The following is a 25802-nucleotide window of genomic DNA, read 5'->3' on the forward strand; positions in this document are numbered from 1 at the left end:
ATGGAGGCATTTGCTTTTGTGAATAAAGATTAATTTTTATAGAACCTACACACATTAGTTTCATAATTAAGAATTTATCTTCTTTGCTTTTATGGTATTTATCACATTATAATATCATTAATTGCATGCGTCTCCTTTGCTATATTTAACTTTCTTGAAAACTGGCACTAAATTCTATTTACTTTTTGTTTCTATCGTCTATCATAGTGTTTACTGATCAATAAATCATTGCTGAATATATGCAGAAATTGTTAACACTGTTGATTCTTACATTTAGTTCCCATTTTCCTACTTGCTAAGGGTTAGAAAGAGTCTTTTGCTGACATGTTGCTCTTAGGTTCATTTTTCTACTTTGGTCTAAATTCAGCTCACCTTTCCAAGGAGTGAAATGTTCAAAGTTGAGCAAAATCAGTGTCAGTTATAATGCGAGGTAAAGAGATTGGCAAGATTTTGAAAAAGGGGCAAAGGGAAACATAAAGTCTTGTGTCCCAGGAAAGATAACCTTGGAAATGGAGGAATTGTTAAAATTTCCAAGTGTCTGGAGGGAAGTGACTGAAATCAGAGACTGAAGTGAGTGGAAGTTGGGCCAAGTGTGGTGTGTACTAGATGTATTAGAGAGCAGTGTCCAGAGTCTTCTTGGAAAATCAGACAATGGAGAGATCATAAACCATGCTGAAGGAGGTGACCTCCGCCTTATTTTCCAGTCCCTGAATTACAGTGTTGCCAGTGATATGGTGGTCAGCATGGTGTGAGCTATAAAAACCATGGAAATAGAGGTATAGGTTTCTACAAGACCCCTGAATTTTCAGAGCTCCAGACACATCCTCTCACCACCCCACCAATAGCCCTCTTAACTTTCTTATTAGAATTTATAACAGTAGTCCAGGAATAATTTCAGCTTCTTAGTAAGAATGGTGGTAATAGTGATAAATGTTTCTGCACTATTTCAGTGAATAGATAGAATTATTGTAATGTGGTAAGGTGTGTGTGTATGTGTGTGTGTGTATGCGTGTGTAAGTATTTAGGAGCCAGAAATAAATGTATTGTTTGTAAGGCACAGAATGAATTAATTTAAGAAAAATATCAACTTGTCAGAATTATGGCTTTGCTCTTATAGTCGTTTTTTCTCTTGAAAATGTCATAACAATGTTAGTAATTATACTTACTTAGATCTTATTAGGTACAAGTGTTTTTTCTTAGGGCATTACATATATTAACACATTTTATCCCTTTGTCAGAAATACTATTATCACCATTTTATAGATAAGGTAACAAAGGCACAGCTTGTTTGAGTAATTTTCTTAAGGTACCATAACATTAAGTGGTGGAGCTGGGTTTTAAAACAAGGCAGCTTTGGTTCTAGGGTCCGTGCTTTTAATTACTACACACCACTACCTACCACATTAATGATTGTTTCTCATGAACTTCAAGAGGGAGAAATATACAACTAAAGTTGACTTATATAAACAGAATTGAGAAGATAATTTTATTGTTAACAAGTAGGAGCTGAAAAGTTCAGGCTCACAGAATTAGGATTTATACCTCTAGAAGACATTCCAAGTGGTAATACATTCCATTTTTGTGTGTGTACCTAACAGTATATCCTGTATGTCAATTGAAAAACGGTTTGTTACGAAAAGCCACAGCAATGTGTATCTATATTTATATAGGACATTCCATGAAGATTCGCTTAACATTCTTAAAGACAATATGAAAAAATGAGTAGCCTGTCTTTTCCATAACTAATTGAACAGATATCTGAAGAGTATTTAGTAATAGATGGATGTAAACTTGATGAAGATCTCTAAAATTTGGACCCCCCACTTGGCTTTCTTTTGTTCAGCAGTTCGATCCATGGTTAGAATGGTGAAAGAAGAAATGCTTAGCACTTTTGCAGGTAATGCAAAGCCAGAAAGGGTGGCTATTAGTTTAGATGATAGCTGCATGCCTAAAAAAAAAAAGTCTTTGTAGATTGGAACTATGGGCTGAAACTAATAAAATGAAATTTTACTGGGCTATTGTAAATTCTTGTTTATTGCACATTTACAGGATAGGAAAATCTATGGCAAAATTCCTGTGGTTTTATTTGACTCCCTGCTCAATATGAGTCAATATGGTGTTAACAGATGCTTAAAAAGTTAATGCATTCTTAAACTGCATTAATAGAGGCACAGAGTCAAGTTCAACGACGGCAATAGTTTCACTATAATCTGAACTGCTCAGACCGTGTCTTGAATATTACATTCATTTCTGTAGGCTACATTTTAAGAGTTACTGAAAAGGTGGGTTACACCTAGAGGGTGACTGGAATGTTGAAAAGATTGGAAACCACGGTGTTTAAGAAATTGGGCACATCTAACCTGGAGAAGAAAATAATAAGATCTTATAAAAGTTCACATTTTAAAATGCTTTCTCTTTCTTGAAGAGAGAGGATAATTTGGTATAATTCTAGAGAAGTAGATCCAATAGGTTAGAAGTTAAAGTATTAGCTATATTTTAAGTTATGGACTGAGAAAAAGTAGAAAAAGACTATTTGAAATGGTACATGGGGTAATGCAGAGTAAGTGGCCATTTCTACTTTTTGTTATAATATAGTTTATTTTAAATAGTAGTTTGTATGAAGAGCATAATAGTGCTGAACTTAAGGCTGCCAGACAATTTGGAGAGCACTGACAGAAAGTAAAAGTTATCTTCCCCCTTACAATCTTTGTTCCATCAATCACCAGATTGCTGACATAAGCACTGTTAACATCTTTTATGAATTTTCCTAGAAATTGTCTGTAAATATATGAGATGGCAAAGACACATGAACAAACAAATGTATATACATATGTAAGTGTGCAAGTCATTTTTAACACTAAAGGGATACTGTACATGGTTTTCTGGTACCTGCATTTTGAACATACCTTTTCATATCAATGAAATGAAATCGGTCTTACTCATAAATTGTTTAGGATTTCTCTACTACCTAGAACCACATTAATATACATTTAAGTGTTTTTATTTTACATCAGTTATTATAAGCTTGACTATAGTAACCATTCTTGTATGTCTATCATTTATTTACTTAGGCCTAATTACTAGAAGTAATGCTTCTAGGTATAAATGTTTTAAGAATTTTGATATATTTTATAAAGTTAATATCAAGAAAGATTATAGATTGAGACTTCTCCCAATGATGTATAAATAATTCCAACACCTCTACCTGACCAACACTGAGTTTTATCATTACTTTCAGTGATTTCTAATCTGATAGGTAAAATACAATTTTCTGTTTTGATTTCTATAAGTGGCAAATTTAAACTTAATTTTGTTTATTTAGTATTTGTGTTAGTTCTTTCATGAATTCCTGTTCATGTTCTTTGTTTATTTTTTAATGGATTGTCCTGTGTTCCAAAACATTCAATGTATTTTCTCATTAAGAATTCTAAAATTTTTCTAAGTGATATATAATTTTTCTTTTCTAATATTTGACTTTTAATTCATATACAGTTGTTGTACTAGTGGTCCCCACTATCTATTTTATATAGGTTTTGATTACCAGCAAAATGAGATGAAAAGACAAAAATAGTATTCAATTAAGGAAGCCAACTGATTAAGAAAGTACAAAGTTCTTTCTCATTTGTCAATAATAGCCACACTTTTTTGGGTATCGAAATATATTTAAAAAGGAAACATTACATCTCATAAAAATAATTTCAATTTTAAATAAATCTGTGAAAAGGAAACAACAAAATTCCTTGAAAATTATTCTAGATACAAAGAGGAGCTTCATTGCCCAGCGCGGTGGTTCACGCCTGTAATTCCAGCACTTTGGGAGGCTGAGGCAGGTGGATCATGAGGTCAGCAGTTTGAGACCAGCCTGACCAACATGGTGAAAGGCTGACTTTACTAGAAATACAAAAATTAGCTGGGCGTGGTGGCGCATGCCTGTAATCCCAGCTCCTAGCGGGGCTGAGGCAGGATAATTGCTTGAACTCGGGAGGCAGAGGTTGCAGTGAGCCAAGATCATGCCACTGCACTCCAGCCTGGGCGGCAAAGTGAGACTTCATCTAAAAACAAAAACCAAAAACCAAAAAACAAACAAAAGAGCTTTATTAAAATAAATCTGTAAGTTGTTTTAAAACACAAAAACAATTACGACTACCATGTTCATTAAACATTATTTTGAGATTTAATCTAAAATCATGGCTTTGACCAGGTATCAAATAAAAACCAAAAGTGTGTGAGTTTATTATTATTTTTTTCTTTCCAGCTTTTATTTTAGGTTCAGAGAGTATACGGGCAGGTTTGTTACATGGGTAAATTGCACGTCGCTGGGGTTTGATGCACAAATTATTTCATCACTAGGGTAGTGAGCTAATTTACATTCCCACTAGCAGTGTGTAAGTGTCCCTTTTCTCTGTAACCTCACTGGCATCTGTTATTTTTTGACTTTTTAATATTAGACATTCTGACTTCTGTGAGATGGTCTCATTGTGGTTTTGATTTCATTTCTCTAATGATTATTGATATGGAGCATTTTTTCCATATGCTTGTTGGACACGTTTATGTCTTTTTTGAGAAGACACATGAGCATGTGTCCATTGCTCATTTTTCAGTGAGGTTGTTTGTTTTTGCTTGTTAATTTGTTTAAGTTCCTTACAGATTCTGGATATTAGACCTTTATTGGATGCATAGTTGACAAAAATTTTCTCCCATTCTGTAAGTTGTCTGTTTACTCTGTTGATAGGTTCCTTTGCTGTGCAGAAGTTCTTTAGTTTAACAAGGTCCCACTTGTCAATTTTTGCTTTTGTTGCAATTGCTTTTGAGGACTTAGTCATAAATTATATCCCAAGGCCAGTGTTCAAAATGGTGTTTCCTATTTTATTGTATGGTTTTTGTATCTCAATTTTATTCAGCTCAATGCTAGTTTTGGTTGTTTCTTTTCTTTTGCTAGATTTGGAGTTAGTTTACTCTTGTTTTTATGAAGACGTATATGCACACAAACTAGAAAACATAGAAGAAATGGGTTTTCTTCTGGAAAGATACTATGTCCTAAGATTCAACCCGGAAGGAGAGAAGCCCTGAAGAGACCAATAACAAGTTCCAAAATTAAATCAGTAATTAAAAGCCTACCACCAAAAAAAGCTCACAATCTTCAAACATTCTTATAGTTTGAGGTCTTTCAGGTAAATCTTTGATCACTGGAGTTAATTTTTGTACATGGTTAAAAATAGGGGTCCGGTTTCGTTCTTCTGCACATGACTAGCCAGCTACCTCAGCACCATTTATTGAGTGGGGAGTCCTTTCCCCATTGCTTATTTTTGTCAACTTCGTTGAAGATAAGATGGCTGCAGGTGTGTGGCTTTATTTTGATAGCACGATGTCTCCAGCGTTTTTCTTTTTGCTTAGGATTGCCTTAGGTATTCAGGCATTTTTTAGTTCTATATGAATTTTAGAATTATTTTTTCTAATTCTGTGAAAAAATGTTATTGATAATTTGATAGAAATTGCATTGAATCTGTAAATTGCTTTAGGTAGTATGGCCATTTAAAACATTGATTTATTTCTATCCATGAGCATGGAATGTTTTCCAGTTTCTTTATGTTGCCTCTTATTTCTTTCAGCAGTTTTATAATTCTAATTGTAGAGATTTTTCACCTCCATAGTTAGCTGTATTCCCAGGTATTTTATTCTTTTTGTGGCTATTGTGAATAGGATTGCACTCTTGATTTGCTCTCAGCTTGAACATTATTGGTGTATGGAAATGCTACTGATTTTTATACATCAATTAGTATGCTGAAATTTGGCTGAAGATGTTTATCAGATCTAGGAGACTTTGGGGAGACTATGGGGTTTCCTAGGTATAAAATCGTATCATCTGTGAAGAGAGAGAGTTTGACTTTCAATCTTCTATTTGAATGCCTTTTACTTCTTTCTCCTGCCTGATTGCTGTAGCTAGGACTTCCAGAACTGAGCTGAATGGGAGTGGTGAAAATGGGCATCTTTATGTTGTTTTAGTTTTCTAGGGGAATGCTTCAAGCTTTTGCCCAATCTAGACGATGTTGGCTGTGGGTTTATCATAGGTGTCTCTTATTATTTGGAGGTGTATATCCCTTCAATACCTGGTTTGTTGGAAGTTTTTAATATGAAGAGGTGTTGAATTTTATTGAAAGACTTTTCCACATCTATTGAGATAATCATGTGGTTTTTGTTTTTAGTTCTGCTTATGTGAGGAATCACATTTATTGATTTGTGTATGTTAAACCAATCTTCCATCCCAGGAATAAAAACTACTTTATCATGATGAACTCGCTTTTTCATGTGCTGCTGGATTTGGTTTGCTAGTATTTTGTTGAAGATTTTTGCATGTATATTCATCAGGAATATTGGCCTAAAGTTTTCTTTTTTACTGTGTCTCTGCTAGATTTTGATATCAGAATGATGCTGTTCTCATAGAATGAGCTAGGCAGGAGTCCTTCCTCCTTGATTTATTGAAATATTTTCAGTAGGATTAGTACCAGCTCTTCTTTATTTGTTTGTAGAATTTGGCTGTGAATCTGTCTGGTCCAGAGCTTTTTTTGGTGATAGGCTTTTAACTACTGATTTGATATTGGACCTTGTTATTGGTCTCTTCAGGGTTTCTTTCCTCCCTGTTTGAATCTTAGGACACAGCCTGTGTCCAGAAGAAAACCCATTTCTTCTGTGTTTTCTAGTTTGTGTGCATATATGTGTTCATAAAAACAAGAGTAAACCAACTCCAAATTTAGCAAAAGAAACAACCAAAACTGTCTTTGAACAGAATAAAATTGAGATACAAAAACCCATACAATTAAAAGTCAATGAAACCAAAAGTCTGTTCTTTGAAAGAAGAGATAAAATTGATAGACCACTAGCTGGACTAATAAAGAACAAAAGAGAAGACCCAAATAAACATAATCAAAAATGACAAAGGAGATATTACTACTGACGCCACAGTTGATTTTTATTGTTTGTTTAAAATGTACGCTAGTAATTTTTCATTAATGGGGGGGGTGTGTGTGTGTGTGTGTGTGTGTTTTAGCGTAAGTATGTAAATTTCCATTTTTTGACCAGTTTTTTATGTACCTTTTCAGTTAATACTTGTTGGGTTTTAGAACATCAAGGCACCCTGTAAATGTCAGCCTTTGTGTGCTGCCTGATAGCTAATTTATGTACCTGACATTTCTGGTGGACTGTGGCCAAAGAATGAGTAAACTATCATTAAAAAGTACACGAAATGTAAACATATGGAGTACAGTGCGAATTTAATCTCTCCTTTCATTGCGTTTAGGACAAAAGGAAATGTCTGTCAAGTATCAGGCTATAAACACTACATAGAAAAGTCTAGCAAATACTGAAATTGATTTCTGGGTGTAGGGTTCGGAGTTTGGATAGAGAGTGTTAAAACTTTCACAGAGAAATATAAAGAATAAAACCAAACATATTTTCACTGTAAGTGTTTATTCAGAAACTCAAATTTGGACATTACCAATTGCTCATTTTCTCTTTTTGTGAGCTCCTGCTATGGATCTAGTCCCAAAGTAATGTTGCCTAACTTTTCAGATAGTGCAAAACTACTTTCTACCTTCACTAACAATAATTAAATAAAAATTTAAAATGCAAGGAAGCAACATTCTTCAGTTATCAGCTTGGAAATTTTCAAAACATCTCATGACACCAGGTTCTGGTAGGTTATAGGGCAGCTAGAACTTTGAACAAGTTAATACAACTATAAATTGATACAACCATTTTGAAGAGGCATCTAGAAAAAATTATCAAAATAAGAATTTATATATTTTCTCCTGATATATGAACTTATTGTCATAAGAGAGAAGGCATATTTATTTATAGGTACATTAGTAAGTGTATCAACTATTTTATTCAAAGTCCCTGTAAAAATTATATGAACAACAGAGGGATTCCCTTTTATAAATTATAAAAAAGTGAGAAAAATCCATGAAAAATGTTTAGAACAGGCAAAAAATTATTTCTGTTAGATTTCCATAAACTACTAGCAGAATTATTTCATATTCCAAAAGATGTAATACATTTCACAATCTTCAAACCTTTCTTCCCAGTGCTTTACCAATTACACAGAGCACAAAAAAGACTGTGTGCTCAAGATCTTGGGTCTCTTATTCTTCACACCCATAGAGTTGAATTTCCTTTCCCATCTGGTCAAACACACAAAGGAGGTGGCCATAGTCTCTACAAGAGCCTTGTCTCATCTCCCTCTTCCTTGTGGACCTCCTTGTACCCAAACTACTTCCATTCACCTCTAATAATTGTGTTTAGATAGCATTCCCCTTGGAAGGGAAAACATAAGTTGCTCACATTAGGGCACATCCTTCCAAAAAAAAAGGGAGATGTGGAAATTGTAGAGTTTCTATGATGTCATAAAGCTGCTTAGAGTCTTCATAAGGGAGAAAAGCTCTCTAGCATGGTTGACAAACGCAACTGAGAATTTGAGTAAATTAGGATAATGCGTGAATTGGCAAAATTGTTCTGATTGTGTGTAATGAAGGAGAAGCTTAGGGTACAAGTTTTATTGGATTAACTGGAAACAGCTTCTACACTCTAGATATTTATAGTAAAATCTTGTTTATAGACCAGAAAGGGGCATACGCAGGATGTGGGCATCTGGCCAGCTGCCCCTATTGCTCCAGAGGCACTATTGTGGGACTGTTAGAAGGGGATGACTTCTGCCTGACCTTTCTTATTTTCCAAAAAAGGCCACCTCTGTTTTCTGCTGTCAGGTTAACAGATTGAGAAAGCAAACCCTCTGTCTATGACTGAAGAAAGAAAGAAGAAGTTACTGAAGTTACAGAAGAAGTTACTGAAAGAAGGTTGACTGAAGAAATAATGGGATAGACCAACACAGAGATGGCCCGGGATGTAAGCGGAAGAGGGGCTTCTCCCTAGTTCAAACACTGTTTGATATTAGAATCTCACACTGTTGCAATTAGTGATGGCATTCACATTGGATATAATATTTATTTATTTATTTATTTATAGACAAGGTCTCACTGTGTTGCTGTGTTGCAGAGGCTGGAATGCAGTAGTGTGATTATGACTTACTATAAATTTAAACTCCTGGGCCCCAGTGATCGATCCTTCTGCCTCAGCCTCCTGTGTAGATAACCAGAACTATAGGTGCACACCTCCACACCAAGTTAATTTTTGCTAGAGATGTGATCTCGCTATGCTGCCCAGACTAGTCTTGAGCCCCAGGCCTCAAGTGACTCTCTCACCTTGGCCTCCCAAAACTCTGGGAATACAGGCATGAGCCACCATGCCTGCATTGGATCGAATCTGTAAATATCAGTTTTTAGCTTTAAGACATTCACTAATTTTTACTTTGCTGAGTTGATAGTATTGAATATAATTGTAGGAACTTATTAGGAAAAACATTAATACATTATTCTAATTTAGAAAGTTAGATGTTTGTTGAATATAAACCGATTTAGGATATTCTTAAATCAATTATGGAATTATCAGGCTAACATTGCAACTTTGTTGCTTAATTTATATTGGGTTGAATTTTCTAGTATTCCAGAAGTGCTTCCCCCCAGCCCCAAATAAAAATATCAGACTCCAAATCTTATCTTTTTTTCTTAAACATTGATATTATTTAATCAAAAAGGCTAACGTTCTTCAAATAGATACAGATATGGATTATATACAGATATATGTACAGATACAGAAATAGATATTCATATAGATTTGGATGTAGATATAGATATATGTGTGTGTGCATGTTTGTGTGTACAGTCAATCCTCATTATTTGAGATTCCCCCTACTAGCTAAAATGTATTTGTAACCCCAGAATCCATACCTATGTGTTTTTGTGTTCATGTGTGCACATTTTATGCAGAGCGGTAAAGTAGTTGAGTCACCCGAAGCACACTTTCTCCGTGGAGGTAGGACCCTCAGCCTTCTTGTCCCAGCTTTCATACTGTAAACAAGTGTCCTTTTCATGGTCAGTCTATCTCGTGCAGCATTTTTCACATTTTTGTGCTTTTTGTTAGTGATTTTGTTGTTTAAAATTTCACTCAATTACAGTGCTAAAGAGCTCTCCATTTTTCCCAAGTGCAAGAAGGCTGTGAATTGCTTTATGGAAAAAAATACAAGTATTAGGTATGTTTTGTTTAGGCATAAGTTATAGTGCCATTGGCTTGACAAAGATTCTCTATGACCAAACTTTAGTCAGGTGAATACGAGCCTTCATTCTGATTAGACCTCAATGTTGGCCCCATCTCATCTTTGGCCTGCCCAGTCCAGTCTTAGCAAATAATTCTGCTAAGTCAGTTTAGGGAGAATTTCTCCACCCTTGATATCTGTCTGATCAGGTTCCTGTCTCTCACCTGTAACAAAGAAGTCCTTGGCCTGTCTTTAACTAGAATCTTGTTAGACCAACTTAGCAAAAAATCCTCCTGTTCTCTTAGTTTCCTCTTAGCAATTTTTCATTCAGTGAACCTCTTCCCCTCCTCCTTGCCGATAAATCACCACTTGTCCTTGCTATATTTGGCATTGAGCCTGCTCTCTCTTCCCTATTGCAATGCCCCTTCTGCGATATCTTGAATAAAGTCTTCCTTACCATTTTAACAAGTTTCAGAATAATATTTTTTAACATGGCTATGAGTTCAATGTTACTATATTAATAACATATATTAAGTACAATGTATTTAAACAGAAACACATAAAACAAGATTATGTATTAATCAGTTGACAAAAATGTTTTGACCAGAGGTAAGCAGGAACTTAACCCTGTATTTCCCACAGGAGCAATGATGCAGTATCCAATGTTTGTTAATTCAGAGTGCATTGTGACTTTATAGAACAGAACTGCTGCAAATAACAAGAATCTACCATACATATTACATATGCCATACGTATACACGAGATCAAAATGAATACTTTTTTTACAGCTGTCGCATGTCTTTTTAAAGCTGCTTAGAGAAAGGGAGGGATAATTTTGAGAAGTTAAAATAAAAACCTCTTTTTGTCAATGTCCTGTCTCTGTCCAATAACTTGCATGCCAAAATATTGGAAATATTTTTCTATCTCAATCTGAGGCAAAAGGGACACAGAGAGAGAGCAAGAGAGAGCTAGAAAGAGAAAGAGATTAAACACTTGACAAGTTGAGAATAGTGTCTCACGTGCCTATGACACAAACCATCTCTGTGGTTTGCCTTGCAGAACACAGGAAGAAAATATGACAAATATAAAATAAGTAGAACACCCCTGAAAAGCAAAGGGAAGCTTGGCGGAGGGAGGAGACAAGGAATGGGCCCTCTGAAGCAACGAAGATCTGTCTTCCAGTGATACTTAAAACAGCTGAACTATTCTTCTGTTTTACATTCTGCTTTGACAGCAAGCCTGCTCTGCAGAGAAAGAGAGAGAGAGATCATTTCTTAATGCCGAATAGAGCAGAACAGTAGTTAAAATGATAAATTTATTGGGGGGGGCAGATTTTTGAGGAGTAATGAAAAAAAGGCAAGTCACATTTCTGCATTTGGTTTTCATTTACGTCTATTTTGCTGCTTTAAGTAAATTGAGTGATTTGTTTGGACGGAGAAAGTATTTTAAAAAGACTTTGTTCAGACTCATAGTAAATAATTGTGACTTCCAATTTTCAATTCTAAATCTTATAAAATGTAGCTCCACCAAGTTCATTTAACATCATACCAACGCATAAAAATAAAGCTTGTAAAAATACAATATAGGCATTGGCTCTGAGTTAGCAGTTGCTAATTAAACATATTTCCGCTTCCTGGTTCTGGTGATCCAACAGACCAAATGTGGTAGACAAACTTTGTTCCACAGCTTTGAAGTCTTCTCTCTAGTTTCCCCCAACTTAGAAAAAATATACTATTTATAAAAGTGCATGAATTGTAATTTAAGTTAAAAAAAAGCCTTGAAATTTTTATCAAAAGTGTTCAAATTACTCTCTCCCCAGGTCAGTTAATGAGTTGTCAGGAGCTGGCCCCTTAACTGTAGTGCACCTCCTGCAGACTAAGACAGTTAACTATGTTTTCATCAAAGGAAATGCTCATTAGTAGAGCTTTCAGAAACTGATTTGATTATAGTTTCACTTGTTAAAGTGAAATATTCTGAGCTCATTAGGATGATTATGATTCAAGGTCATTGTTTGAAGCCAGTCCTGTCAATATAAGAGAAATGGGCCCTCATCTTTTTCCCTTCTTTACGTCTGTGCTTTTTAAACTCTTCTGTGTAAAAGTTCCACAGCCATAATTAATTTTTAGTTCTTCTGTTACAAAGCTGCTTAAAAGAAAAGAACAAAGATTTTGGCTACCAAAAAGGCCTTGAAGAACTATTAAGGGGTGGAGGAGGCTATCTTGTTTTAGAAAAATCAGAGAAAAACCTTGAAAAGTTCAGCTTTTGATATCCAGCTATTTTCTCCTTGACCTTTCCAAAGTTTCAAAATGGTACTTTGTACATAATTTTGCATGTACCCTTTCATCTCAAAAGTATAAAACTAACTGAAAACCACCCAAGAACTACCAGTGGCTTAATTAAACATCTCCTCTTTTATGGCACAAGATGGAGTTAACACCTTTTAAAGTTCTTTCTTTTTTTTCTTTTCTAAATCCAGCACTTAAATCTCTGAGTGTTAAAGAGCCAGTTAGACATTAAGGGAGGTGAAGTTAACTTCTATTAGCCAGTCATTCTAACATGAGTTTGCCCCTTAAACTTCCTTGGTCAAATATTACCTTTTCCTTTAACACTAAGGAGAGGTTACAATGAAAGTAGAGCTTGTTTTTTGGGTTTTTTTAAACCTCCTGTATGTTATATTTTGGAAAAATGTTTTAATCTTTCAGACATTTGGCTCTTCAATACCTTTTACTAGGATTCAAGGCTACACTGAACTTGAGAGTAGATGACATTTAAAAAGTTACAATCGATTTGATCTTTTTACATAATTCATTATTTTTAAAATTGTTTTTCTCACTTTTGTGGACAACTGATGATTCAAACTAATCTCTGGTTTTCAATAATGCACTTTCGCAATTATTTCTAAACAAATGATTTTAGCTTTTAAGATATTGTTTAATAACCAGAAATGTTAGTATCCAAACGTGCAATACTGTGAAACTGAATCAAAGGTTGCTCAATATATAATTATTTAAGAACAGACATGAACCTTGAAGCAATTATTTGTTTATTGTCACATGTACCTAAGGGCCTCTTCTACCATGAAATTTAGAATATAATTATGAAAATAAGTTTATGTCCGTGGTATGCTTTCCCGAAAGTCTCTTATATACCAAATTAAACTATGCATATTTAAAAAAAAAAACTAAAGCACACAATATGTAGTGACTAATAGAAATAATAGGGGAAATGTACTTCAGTAGCAATATAGTGCCAGAGTGTATGGTTGCAACTGCAGAAGATAGCTTGAGTGTATTAAGCTCCTTCAAAATGTGATGAGAGAATGATGTATTAGGAGGATCCCAGAGGCATCTACAGTGAATTAGCAGAGTATCAATTTCAAATTTCTTTCCCAAATTGCTTTGAAGACTATTCTTGTATTAAAGAAAAAAAAAATCATGGCATTTGTTAAGACAATAAGAAAGATTTTATTCAAAGGGTGGTATTACAATAGGCATAGGGATCACGGAAAGGGGATTTTTCAGTAAGAGAAAGAGATTGTTTTAGGTCTAACATTTAAGTCTTTAATCCATCTTGAATTAAGTTTTGTATAAGGTGTAAGGAAGGGATCCAGTTTCAGCTTTCTACATATGGCTAGCCAGTTTTCCCAGCATCATTTATTAAATAGGGAATCCTTTCCCCATTTCTTGTTTTTTTCAGGTTTGTCAAAGATCAGATGGTTGTAGATGTGTAGTATTATTTCTGAGGGCTCTATTCTGTTCCACTGGTCTGTATCTCTGTTTTGGTACCAGTACCATGCGGTTTTGGTTACTGTAGCCTTGTAGTATAGTTTAAAGTCAGGTAGCATGATGCCTCCAGCTTTGTTCTTTTGGCTTAGGATTGTCTTGGCAATGCGGGCTCTTTTTTGGCCATAGGCATGGGCAAGGACTTCATGTCTAAAACACCAAAAGCAATGGCAACAAAAGCCAAAATTGACAAATGGGATCCAATTAAAGAGCTTCTGCACAGCAAAAGAAACTACCATTAGAGTGAACAGGCAACCTACAGAATGGGAGAAAATTTTTACAATCTACTCATCTGACAAAGGGCTAATATCCAGAATCTCCAAAGAACTTAAACAAATTTACAAGAAAAAAATCAAAAACCCCATCAGAAAGTGGACAAAGGATATGAACAGACACTTCTCAAAAGAAGACATTTATGCAGCCAAAAGACACATGAAAAAATGCTCATCATCACTGGCCATCAGAGAAATGCAAATCAAAACCGCAATGAGATACCATCTCACACCAGTTAGAATGGCAATCATTAAAAAGTCAGGAAACAAGAGGTGCTGGAGAGGATGTGGAGAAATAGGAACACTTTTACACTGTTGGTGGGACTGTGAACTAGTTCAACCATTGTGGAAGACAGTGTGGTGATTCCTCAAGGATCTAGAACTAGAAATACCATTTGACCCAGCAATCCCATTACTGGGCATATACTCAAAGGATTATAAATCATGCTGCTCTAAAGACACATGCACACGTATGTTTATTGCGGCACTATTCACAATAGCAAAGACTTGGAACCAACCCAAATGTCCATCATGATAGACTGGATTAAGAAAATGTGGCACATATACACCATGGAATACTATGCAGCCATAAAAAATGATGAGTTCGTGTCCTTGGTATGAACATGGATGAAGATGGAAACCATCATTCTGAGCAAACTATCCCAAGGGCAGGAAAACAAACACCACATGGTCTCACTCATAGGTGGGAATTGAACAATGAGAACACTTGGACACAGGGTGGGGAACATCACAGGGTGGGGACTGTCGTGGAGTGGGGGGAGACAGGAGGGATAGCATTAGGAGATATACCTAATGTAAATGATGAGTTAACGGGTGCAGCACACCAACATGGCACATGTATACATATGTAACAAACCTGAACGTTGTTCACATGTACCCTAGAACTTAAAGTATAATAAAAAAAAAAAGAGAGAGATTGGACTCAATTTCAAATACTGCATGAATTAGGGGGAATTTATAGCCAAGGAGCAGGGTGTGGGTCAGTAGGTGAAAAGTAATTAAGAGGAAACATCATAGTGAAGAGAGAAGGCTGGCTAAACCGACTTAGCAGAATTTTTGCTGAAGAAAGGTAGGGCGAACAGACATCACCTTGGAGATGGTGGAGGATAAGGAACCAAATTAGACATGGAGGGTGACTAGATAGCAAGGGTGAGAGGTTCTGGTAAACTGACTTAGCAGGATTCCTGCTACAATTGGACAGTACAGAGGTAAACATGGAAGTCCAAAACTCAGGCCTAGTTGAAAAAGTTCAGGGGAGCCAGAGTAGAGTTCAGTCAAGGAAAGGATCTTTGTTCCTTGTGTCTGTCTTTTGTCCTCATGCCCACTTTTAACTGTGACATCATATTATTTCCTAATTAGCCCTTATCACAGTCGGTAAGCATTGCGTTTGTTTGTTTGTTTGTTTATCATATATCTCTTTCAAGTAAGATTTTAACTCCCCAAGGGCAGAAAAATAATCTATTTTGGTCACTGATAGATCCCCATTGCCCAGCACCAAATCTATGGAAAGTAGGCACTCGGATTCATTTGTTAAATGAATTAATAAATAAAACCACAGATCAATTTTTTATTTGGTCTTTGCATTTTGGGTCTTCTTTGCATCTTGCATTAAAATGAATCTCCTTGAGCAGATAGACTCAATTGACTTCTTACTCAAATACTCTAGACAAGAGATAATGAAAACTTGTTCCACGGTAGGGACAGTGGGACTGGATAAGAGAAGAATATGTAAGAGGTAATTAAGAATGAGGGACAAAAAATTTTGAGAAACTATTGGCTGAGAGCTGGAGGGAGAGGAAGGATAAAATGATGAACCTCAGTTGTCTGCCTTGGACTACAGGGTGGGAAATGATCCATTGATTAAAATTATGAACAACATGACAAAAGTCATGGTGGTAGTGTGTGGTCACATAAGACAATTAGTTCTATTTTAAAATTACAAGATTGATTTTGAGAAGTTTCTGGAATTATAAGTGTTCTTTGCTAACAGTGTTGAAACTCTCCAATGTGCCTAAAAAAGTAAAGTATTCAAAGCGAAAGCAGGATTTTTACTTCTGGAAAGATAAAGTCATGTGATTAAAAAAAAAAAAGAGGAGGGAATAAAGGTGGAAGAAGAGAGAATGGCAAATATGGAAAAATAACTCATTTATTTCTTAGGGTAAAAGTTATTCCTAGGCACCATTTTGAATTAGCTGACATTATCTTCAAAACTGTTCCACTTTATTTTTCACATTTTTATTTTATGTTTGTTACCTCTCATCCTGAATAACCCATTTCATCATGCTACAGTAAGTTCCCACACACATACTCCTCACCCTAGCAATTTATCAGAACTTCCTGGTTCTCAGGCATTCTGGGCTTCATCTCTTATTTCATTCTCTGTTTTATATATACAACCAAATATCTCATTGTCTTAGTGTATCTAACTTCTCTCAATTTGTTAACAGTGTAGCAGTCATGTTTATAATTCACCCTAAAATATGTATAAACAACTTCTACAGGCACTGATAATAACAACAACAACAATAATAATAGTACCTAGTTTAAGTAGAGTGATGTCACTGGGTAAAGTCCCTTGGCGGTCTGCCAGAGACTTCACTGGGCAGGTAACTTTGTAAATTTGCTACAGACCAAAGTCACCTTGGTAGCAAAGTGAATATCTTATATTTGGGCTCTCACAATTCAGATCATTAGATTGAGACATGTCAAAATACCAATGACATAAAAGAGTAATGCAAGTATGAATGTTTGTGTTTGGGTAGTCAGCCTATCTTCTTTCTACCTGTACTTAGTACTACACTGAAAGCTAAACTATAATTAGAAGATAGTTTGGAGGCTAAGGAATCAGAATAAAGGGAGATTTTCAACTTAATTGAATGGTAAATGACATTGGGTTATGGAAGCTCAATACATCATTTCCCAATATATCTTTTGTCTCAGATTTCTGATTGTTACAGTGTCAGAAAAATCTATGCATAAAAATTGAAAAAAATTGGCCACAATGGGAAAGCATTTCCAAGCAGAGGAGCTGCAATGAGGATGAGTAATTCTGCCTGAGGGCTACTTCCCACTCCACCACATCCCCATTGGTCTGTTCCCCATGCTTGCCCTTTTTGAGGCCTTATAGGCATTCACCTCTTCTTTCCATTTAGACTAATTGACAGCTGCCATCATTTGTGGTAGTCTCCTTCTGCTGTGTGTCCTTAAAGTTTTCTATTAATACTTAGAATTAACCTCTCATCTTTATCTCTAAAGAGAACATATGGGTTGATTGTTGTTTTTGTAAGATTTATTGGCAATGAATTCATATCCCTTTAATATTTTTGTTTCCCCTGCAGAAAGATGAGCAGTCAAATCTGAAAATTGTTTATTTGATTGAAATAGCATTGTAAAATTTATACTCTTTGAGTTAACATGTGCACTTTTTAACAATTCTTTTCAAATTATGAGAGAAGATAGTGTTTTTTTAATCTTAAAAAATGACTTTACATAAACAATAAGAAAGACTCCTGGCCATAATCTTGGTGATGTGTGAGGATACTGCTGTTTCTACATAAATACATCTATTAAAATACATCTTTAGTATAACTATGAAAAAGAAACTTAGTGCCAAGGCCAGGAACAAACAAGCAAAGATAATAAAGTTGGTGGAAAGGCAACTTAAGAAAACAGCATATGCAAAGGTATGGGAGCAAAACAGAGCAGAGCATTTTCAATAGCCAAAGGGAACTGAGTGTGAGGGTGAAGAAAGGGTGTGCACAGGAGGCAGAGACACAGGTAGAGGTGGGTTCAGTGGAGAGAATCTCTTCATCATTTAAGGCAAGGAAGAGCCACTGAAATGTTTCCCAAATGAAAGAAAAACCTCACTCCCTTTCTCCCATCTTCCTCCCTTCTTTTTGTCCTTCCTCCTTCTTTGCCTTCCTCCCTTCCTTCCCTCTTGTTCTCTTTCTTCATTCTTCCCTATCTCTTTCCCACCATTCTTCCTTTTATTCATCAGGCTGCATTTTTTTTTTTTTTTTTTTTTTTTTTTACCATTTCCCTCGCTCTCCGTTTTCTCTTCTGTTTCCGTCTTTCTCTCTATTCCTTATTATACTCAAAGGAGTGTGAGAGGGAAAACATGTTGTGTTCTTTATCTCTCACAGTGACTATGGGAAGTCAGTGGGAGTTGTTTCATGTGGATAATTCAAGAAATAAAGGTTCCAGTGGCTATGTACTTAGAAAGGGATTCTGTGATAACACCTAATATTTAATGTAGTTAAAACCACTTTTTTCTTGGAGAATGGATATTAAAAGTGGAAGAAGAGGTGACTTTTTACTGTTTGTCTTATATTTGTTTACAGTATGGATTTGATGCCATAAGCTTGTGCTATTTTTTATGTTTATTAATATTGGTATAATAATTTATCATTTCCAGTATTTTCAACAATTCTGAATATCTTATATAACATGTTTTTATATTGGATCATAAGGCTCTTCAATAACTATATGCACTTTTGTTTATCAATCATTAGCACTTAATTTAAGTACTTGTGTATACAAAAATAACAGAAAAATAAAATTGAAAAAAGGAAGGAGGGGAGATAGAAAGGAAGGGAGGCCTCTAACCAAATGGCTTTGGAAAGAATAAATCAGTCAGTCCCAAAGTAGTTTCATATAAATATGTACTTTTCAAACACCACGCCTAAAGCACAATGATTGAGATTACATTAATAAAATGTTGATTTAAAAGTCCTAACAGTTATTTGCATGAAGAAAAGCATTCAAGATGATATATAGTGTTTTATGAATTCTGTTGTTGTTTTGTTAATGTCTACAATCCTCAAAACTAATTATTTCTGATTCACTGGTTATATTTCTTAGTTTACCATACCAGCATTACATATTACACATTGCAGAGATTAGCAGTGTATTCATTTATAAGAAAATGTTTTCTCGAATGAGAAAAATAGTTATTTTAGCATATTCTAGAAAGTTTAGGGAAACATGTAAATGTTCATCTACCTCTTAATCATAAGCTGCTAAAATCTTGGAGAAAAATCTATTTTGGGTAAAAAAATAAATCACTTGTTATTACCATCATAATGTAGTTGATAATATTTTATCCATATAGCATACATCTTCTACATTAAAATTATATTATGCCAACATAAACTATACAAATAATATCATATAAAACTTAAGTGTAATATATATGATATTGTTACAAAATTCTTAAAATCGAGTGTGTTCATTTTTTAATGCAGCCATAAAGAATGGCCACAAATATGGTGTCTTAGCACAACACAAATTTATTACCTTAGAGTTCTGTGGATCAGAAGCCCAACATAGATTTAAGGTGTCAGTAGGGTGCATTTCATTCTGAAGATTCTTGGAAAGGAGAATTTGGTCCCTGCCTCTTCCAGCTTCTAGAGTCCACATAGTTTCCTTGGCTCTTGGCCCCTTCCTCCATTTCAAAAATCTGTCGCTTTGAGCCAAGTCCTTCTCATACTGCCATATCTCTGGTCCTCTCTTCCACCTTTATGTGCTCTTGTGATTACGTTGGACTGAATATAATCATGCTAAGGTCAGCTGATTAGCAACTTTAATTTCATCTACATATCCTTATTTCCTCTTCGCCATTTAGTGTAACATATTAGTAGGTTTCAAGCATTAGAATATGGAAATCTTTGAGGGGCCATTACTTTGCCTATGACACCAAGATATATGGGTGTGCAGTTGAAAATATTAACTGCAAAAAGTAATTATTTCATATTAAATTGTTGTATAAGGTCTTTTTCAAAATGTAGCCTGTTTTAAAAATGAGACTATATGTAATGCATTTGAATAAATATGCAAATTATATATATTTCATAAACTGAATAAAAACTAAAATGCACAAAAGCACATTACTAAAAGTTTTCTCTATCTTCTTTTATTATTATTCTGGCTATTATATTTGAAATTAAGAATTTAATTTGGTTTATAAATTTATATACTATATTACTGAGTAAGGAGTGTAACCATGCCATTTGTAGATGCAACTTTAATCATTATGTTATACAATTATTTAGTTTCTAAGAAACTTAGATTAAAAATACATATTATTTAGTAAGTATTGTATCACTTTGAAGAGTTTTTCATAAAATGTTAGAAAGAAAAGTAGTCATAAAACTTCAATACAGAGTAATTAAAAATCATTTAGTTTACCAATAATCTCAGTATTAGCCCCAAAATACTAAACTCTCTCTCTCTCTCTTTCTTTTTTCTCTCTGTCACAGACACACACAAACACACTCACATACACACACAGAATGTTCAAATATGTAAAGATACTAAGAATAGAGAGCCAGATTTTCTCTTAATTGAAGAAAGAATTTACAAATTTGAAGGGTAAAAACTTGTGTGGTTGGATCAGAATTAGAAATAAGAGAAATAACAAACACATATTTAATATGCAGACTTTTCATCACCTCTGTCCTTTTCTTGATGCACTGATGCTTCTTCCCCTGCATCAAGATCCTCCCTCCCTTGTCCAGATTTCCCCATAATGTGCAGACAATTATTTACAAGAAAGCCCTTCTTGAGCTGGTTTGACTTGAACTTCCAGCCCGAGTGTCCCCTAACAGAATGTTCTCATCCTGCTCAACTTCTAACGCCCCACACCAGGCTGCACACACATTTCTAGGCTCCTCTTGGACTCTGATTTCCATGCTTGAATGCCATATCGTTTCTCACCTACAACACTTTTCTACCCAGCCTGGACTCTGACAACATGCCCTCCGTTTTGTTTCCCCCTTCTTTGCACAGAGACACTTTCCTAATCCACCTCATGTTGGTGTGTCCATCTCTTGTAGAAACAAGCCTCACCCTGCTTTCGCTCTGAAATGATGTCCTGGGTCACCATCCTACTCATTACTTTCTCACACTACTCGAAACACACCATTAATAATCTGTCCCCACGGCACTCTTGTCATCTCCCTCCCACTCCTCTGTCACCTCTTCTGTAACACTGTCTTCCCCGTCCTTAACATAATGCTGCTGTATTTGGCCCTACCTAGGAATAGGGTAGTTGAAGAAGAGAAAGGAATAAAAGGGAGGGAAAAGATAAAGTGGTTGTTTAAAAGAAAGATGATGAGGAAAATGAACAGCCCAATATAATCCTGAAAGTCATCAATATTAGTGTTTATTTCAGGTTAAATTTTTAAATGAAGTATCTTTATATCTTTGATGAAGAAGATACATCCAATGTACAGTATTCAGCTCAGGGTTTTGTATGGGAAAGAAATGTTTACTAATGAAGATCTAAAAAACTGTGAGCAGGAAGATCAAGTGTGAAGAAAATCATGTCATAGAAATATCTAAAGGCACAAGATGTGGCATAGACAAGTAAAGTGTTTGGAACATGAATGTATGATGATCTGAGTATTAATAGGAATGCCATATGCAAAACCGCTGTATTTATTCTGTGTGGTTTTGAAGGGATAACTGGGTAAAGCATAAACAGAAAAACCTAAACTAGCCTTTCTAAATATAAAAGCCATTAAAAAAATAAGAAAGGCTTTTTAAAAAAATACGGAGGTATGAGCACATGCTTCCAACATTTTCCTCACTGGATATGCCCTCCATCATTACCTAACAAAAATATTTGATTAGCCAAAAAGTATGTAGACACGTTGGAAAAACTGGATGTATGCTGGTGATTTTAGAAGTGTCTATCTTCAAATTCAAATTATGTGAGCATTCTTTTAGATACTGTACCAATGGATCAAGATGAATAGAAATCAGCAAAGATCAAATAAAAACTTGAGTTCCTGAAACAGGTCCTCCATGGCATGAGAATTAAAAATAAGCAACATGAACAGAACTCTACCAGTAACTTCAGAGAGAGAGAATGGTAGGTCCACTGGGCACATGACTGCTCCATAATCACATCTGCTTTGTTTGGTGTGACATCAGATAGAAAGCCTGCAGCATGGTGGCCTTTACTTGTCAGGGCTTTCTCTGATGCTGACCGTTTCTCCATACTTCTCACCCCTGTGAATTTGGAAAACCCACTTACATTTTGTGAGAAAATAAATGGAAGTGACTACTGAATTGGGTAAATACACCGAACTGGCATTTAAACCCATTAAAAGTTTAATTAACTGAAAACTGTCTAATTAAAACTCAAAACAGGATTCCATTTATTTTTCTCTTTTCCAAATGCTCACATTTACCTTCACTTTGACCCCTTGTTTAAACTTTTTTTTTCTATTTGTTTGCTTGTTTTTGTCTGTCTTTGGCTAATAAATGGAATGAATAGGGGGATAAAAGTGAAATAAGGTGGAAGAGAAAGGGAAATAAAGAGAAGAAATGAGAGAAAAACTTTTTGTGAGGTAAGTTTAGATATATAAAGTGAGCACTGATATATGTAAGTACTAGGAACAAACTACAGAGAATGCTCCAATGTGTGAAAAGATTTTAATGTGGTGCTAAAGGAAATGTGTAAGACTGAGTTAAAATGGGGTGCCATGCACACAGTCTTTATTTGGTGTGGGATCTGGGGCAGGACAGTTAACCATATACAGCCCTTTCTTATGTCAGTGATTACAGCATCAGCTGATGGAAGAGGTAATAAGGAAAATAATTTCATCTCTGTACTTGAAGTCGTGAAATGTAAGGAGAGGGAAAGCTACGGTATGGACATGACAGAATACTTTTTCTAAAAACTCCTAAAGGTATGAGTTACTAATAAAGAAATAAGGATTTCTAGAATTTAAATCAATTCATTTATAGCTGGAAAGAGCTAATATGCCTTATGTATTTTGTTATTTTGTACAAGCCAAACTAATAAATTTATCTTGGTAGGTTTTCAAATAGGAAACCTATTGTGTAAATTTTAAAACCAATTCTGATACCTCAAGAACTGTAATTCCCAAGAGCATACTTTTTCTAATTATATCTTCTTTAAGAAAATTTACGATGAATGTAACACCTTAAAATATATTAACATAATCTTTCAGATCCTCTCAACACACATTCAAAGCTAAAATGTTTAAAAGTAACATGTTATAACACAGCTGGATTAGAACTCCTTGACATGACACCTTTTAAAACACCTGTGTTTCAAAGTCTAGTAGTAGGCTCAGTTGGAAGATATAAAGCTGAAAAGAATACTTAGCACAGGGAGAGGGTTTTACAAACCGGAACTGCTCATGAAAGTATAGTTCATGTGGGTATTACAGTAATAATACAATTTCTCTTTGGCTTGAAATCCACTATGCATTGCTCACACTCTTCGATAAAGAGGTTTGAGTTCCAATAACCCGGTCTCTTCTGTCATCTCTTTGAGATAGTTCAATTGAAGAGCAGGTAGTTTTCTCAGTAGGTGTCTTTACACGAGACCTTAATAACTCAGTACCTGCATTGGTCCACAAGGTGAGAAATTGAGTTAAAAACTACATGAAAAATGTCGCTATGCTAAAATTTGTATAATGCCAAATTAAATTTAGTAGTGATTTTAAACTAAATTTAACAATGATTTTTTTTGGTCTTATAGTGGCAGAAATGTCAACGGGGCATTGTGATGTTGTGTAAGCATCACCTTGAGTACTGTCATAATCACTGGCACAGCATACACAATGTGCTCATGAATACAAAATAGGTGGTAGTTTGATTTAGTTTTTATAATCATGTATTAATCATAAACAATTTTATATTCTACTCTACATAAATTACAAGCATAAAGGGAAAATATTTATGCAGTGAGTCAAATATTTTTACCAAAGCAAAAGGTATTCATAAAACACTAGGTAATAAAGAAAATAAATTATGCTTTTTTGCTCCCTTAATAATGCTGGGATGTTAGGAATTCAGTATAATTACACAGATAAATGGAGAGTCAGTATTAGAATTAAAATGTAAGGGAAATATATTAGTGACTCTGACAGCACAACACAACTAATTTAAGGGAAAAAATGCAAGAACACATTTATAAACATTTCAGATTTCCATGAGTTTCAGAAAATAACATGGTACACAGTCATTTGTACTAATATAAAGTAAATATAAAAACTAACAGAATATGAATAAAACATGCAAAAGCTTACAATAATGTACCTTTTACAAATAAGTAGCATATATTTGCTATTCAATTTGTGTGTCGTGTTTGTGTACAAAAACAAAAAAAACAAAAACGCATATTTAAATTATTAAATTTTATTTTTATCTGGATTGAAATACACACATTATACGTTACTAATTATTCCCTAATTTGCTAATGTCATGCAGTTACCCAAACTTTGGTTAATAGGTGGTTGTTAATAGATCATAAAAGATCTCCTTCTTCCTTTTATGAAAGTAAATGTAATTTATTTAATGTATCAGTCTTAAGAACTTACATATTAATAAGTCTTCCAATTGTTGTTTTTTGCATTCCAAAACAAAACTACTGTCTACCATATTTTTAGCCAATTTGAGTGATTTTCCTTATTCATAATCATTTTGTTCTATTGTGGCAAATGGGTACATTTATAAGGTGAAGAGCTGATTGTAAGGTGCCATCTGTTATGCTACATAATAGTCTTTTTGTTTGATGTGCTGTATAAGGATCAGACCCTCAAACTTGACCTCATCAGCATCTCTGATATAGATAATGGATCTAGTTAGTACCGATATAACTCATTCATATTCTTTTGTGAAACACATTGGAGTCTCAACTCATATTTGATTACATTTCCATTAATCATTATTAAAGATTCCTCGGTGTAAATGAAATGGCATTTAGTTCATTTAACATATAATTGAGTTCTAGTGGAGCAGAAACTGTTTCGTAGAATTCTTAAGTACTTTTTGAACGTAGAATAACACAGGTACCAATTTGTCGGTAGTTTTCTGTACCAATGTTTTCCCATTAACTTCAATTTCCATATACTGGACCAATAGCTATTGGTTCATCTTGCCCATCACGGTCCTCATTCCTCATTCAGTTATGTGGTATCATACACTTAATGAAATAAGTTACACCTTTGGATATCTTCTAAATGAAATATTTTTAGTTTTGTATGGAGCGATAAATGTCCTCATCGTGAAAAGAAAGTGTAAGCATGCACTCTTCTGTTAGGGAAAACCTCATATTTAAGAGGATGTTATCTGTAGTTTATGAGTAATTCCTTCAAACAGAATTAAAAGTATCTTATTTACCCTAATCAAAATTATAAATAAGGGTTGGGCATGGTGGCTCAGACCTGTAATCCCACCACTTTTGGAAGCCGAGGTGGGTGGATCACTTGAGGCCAGGAATTCGAGACTAGCCTGGACAAAATGGCAAAACCCCATCTCTACTAAAAATACAAAAATTAGCCTGTCTCAGCTGCTTGGGAAGCTGAGGCATGAGAATTTCTTGAACCCGTGAGGCAGAGGCTGCAGTGAGCTAGGGTCACACCACGGCACTCCAGCCTGGGCAACAGAGCAAGACCCTGTCTCAAAAAAAAAAAAAGAAAACAATCTTAATCAAATGTTTTCTTCTTAATTTTTTGCAATTTATTGCAATTTTGCAATAAATTTTGCAATTTATTCCCAATTTGAGAATTCAGTCCTCTATACAAACCATTTTTGTTCATTTTT

General features: G+C 34.8%; 1 protein-coding gene across 5 annotated transcripts in view; it reads left to right on the forward strand.

Moving 5' to 3' along the window:
• LOC129050307 (golgin subfamily A member 6-like protein 1) overlaps positions 1–25802 on the forward strand; it is an 86178-nt gene that overhangs the window by 16063 nt on the left and 44313 nt on the right. For 3 of the 5 annotated variants that reach the window (XR_010137320.1, XR_010137321.1, XR_010137323.1), the window contains one exon: positions 8760–11013. The exons of 1 other annotated variant lie outside the window; for it this stretch is intronic. The gene's annotated coding sequence lies outside the window, so the exon portion shown is untranslated. Of the gene's footprint in view, positions 1–8759; positions 11014–11203; positions 21072–25802 lie in introns of those variants that run through there. One more of the 5 variants, XR_010137322.1, reaches the window with a different exon arrangement.

This window comes from Pongo abelii, chromosome 16, assembly GCF_028885655.2.
Source record: "Pongo abelii isolate AG06213 chromosome 16, NHGRI_mPonAbe1-v2.0_pri, whole genome shotgun sequence".
Taxonomy (NCBI): domain Eukaryota; kingdom Metazoa; phylum Chordata; class Mammalia; order Primates; family Hominidae; genus Pongo; species Pongo abelii.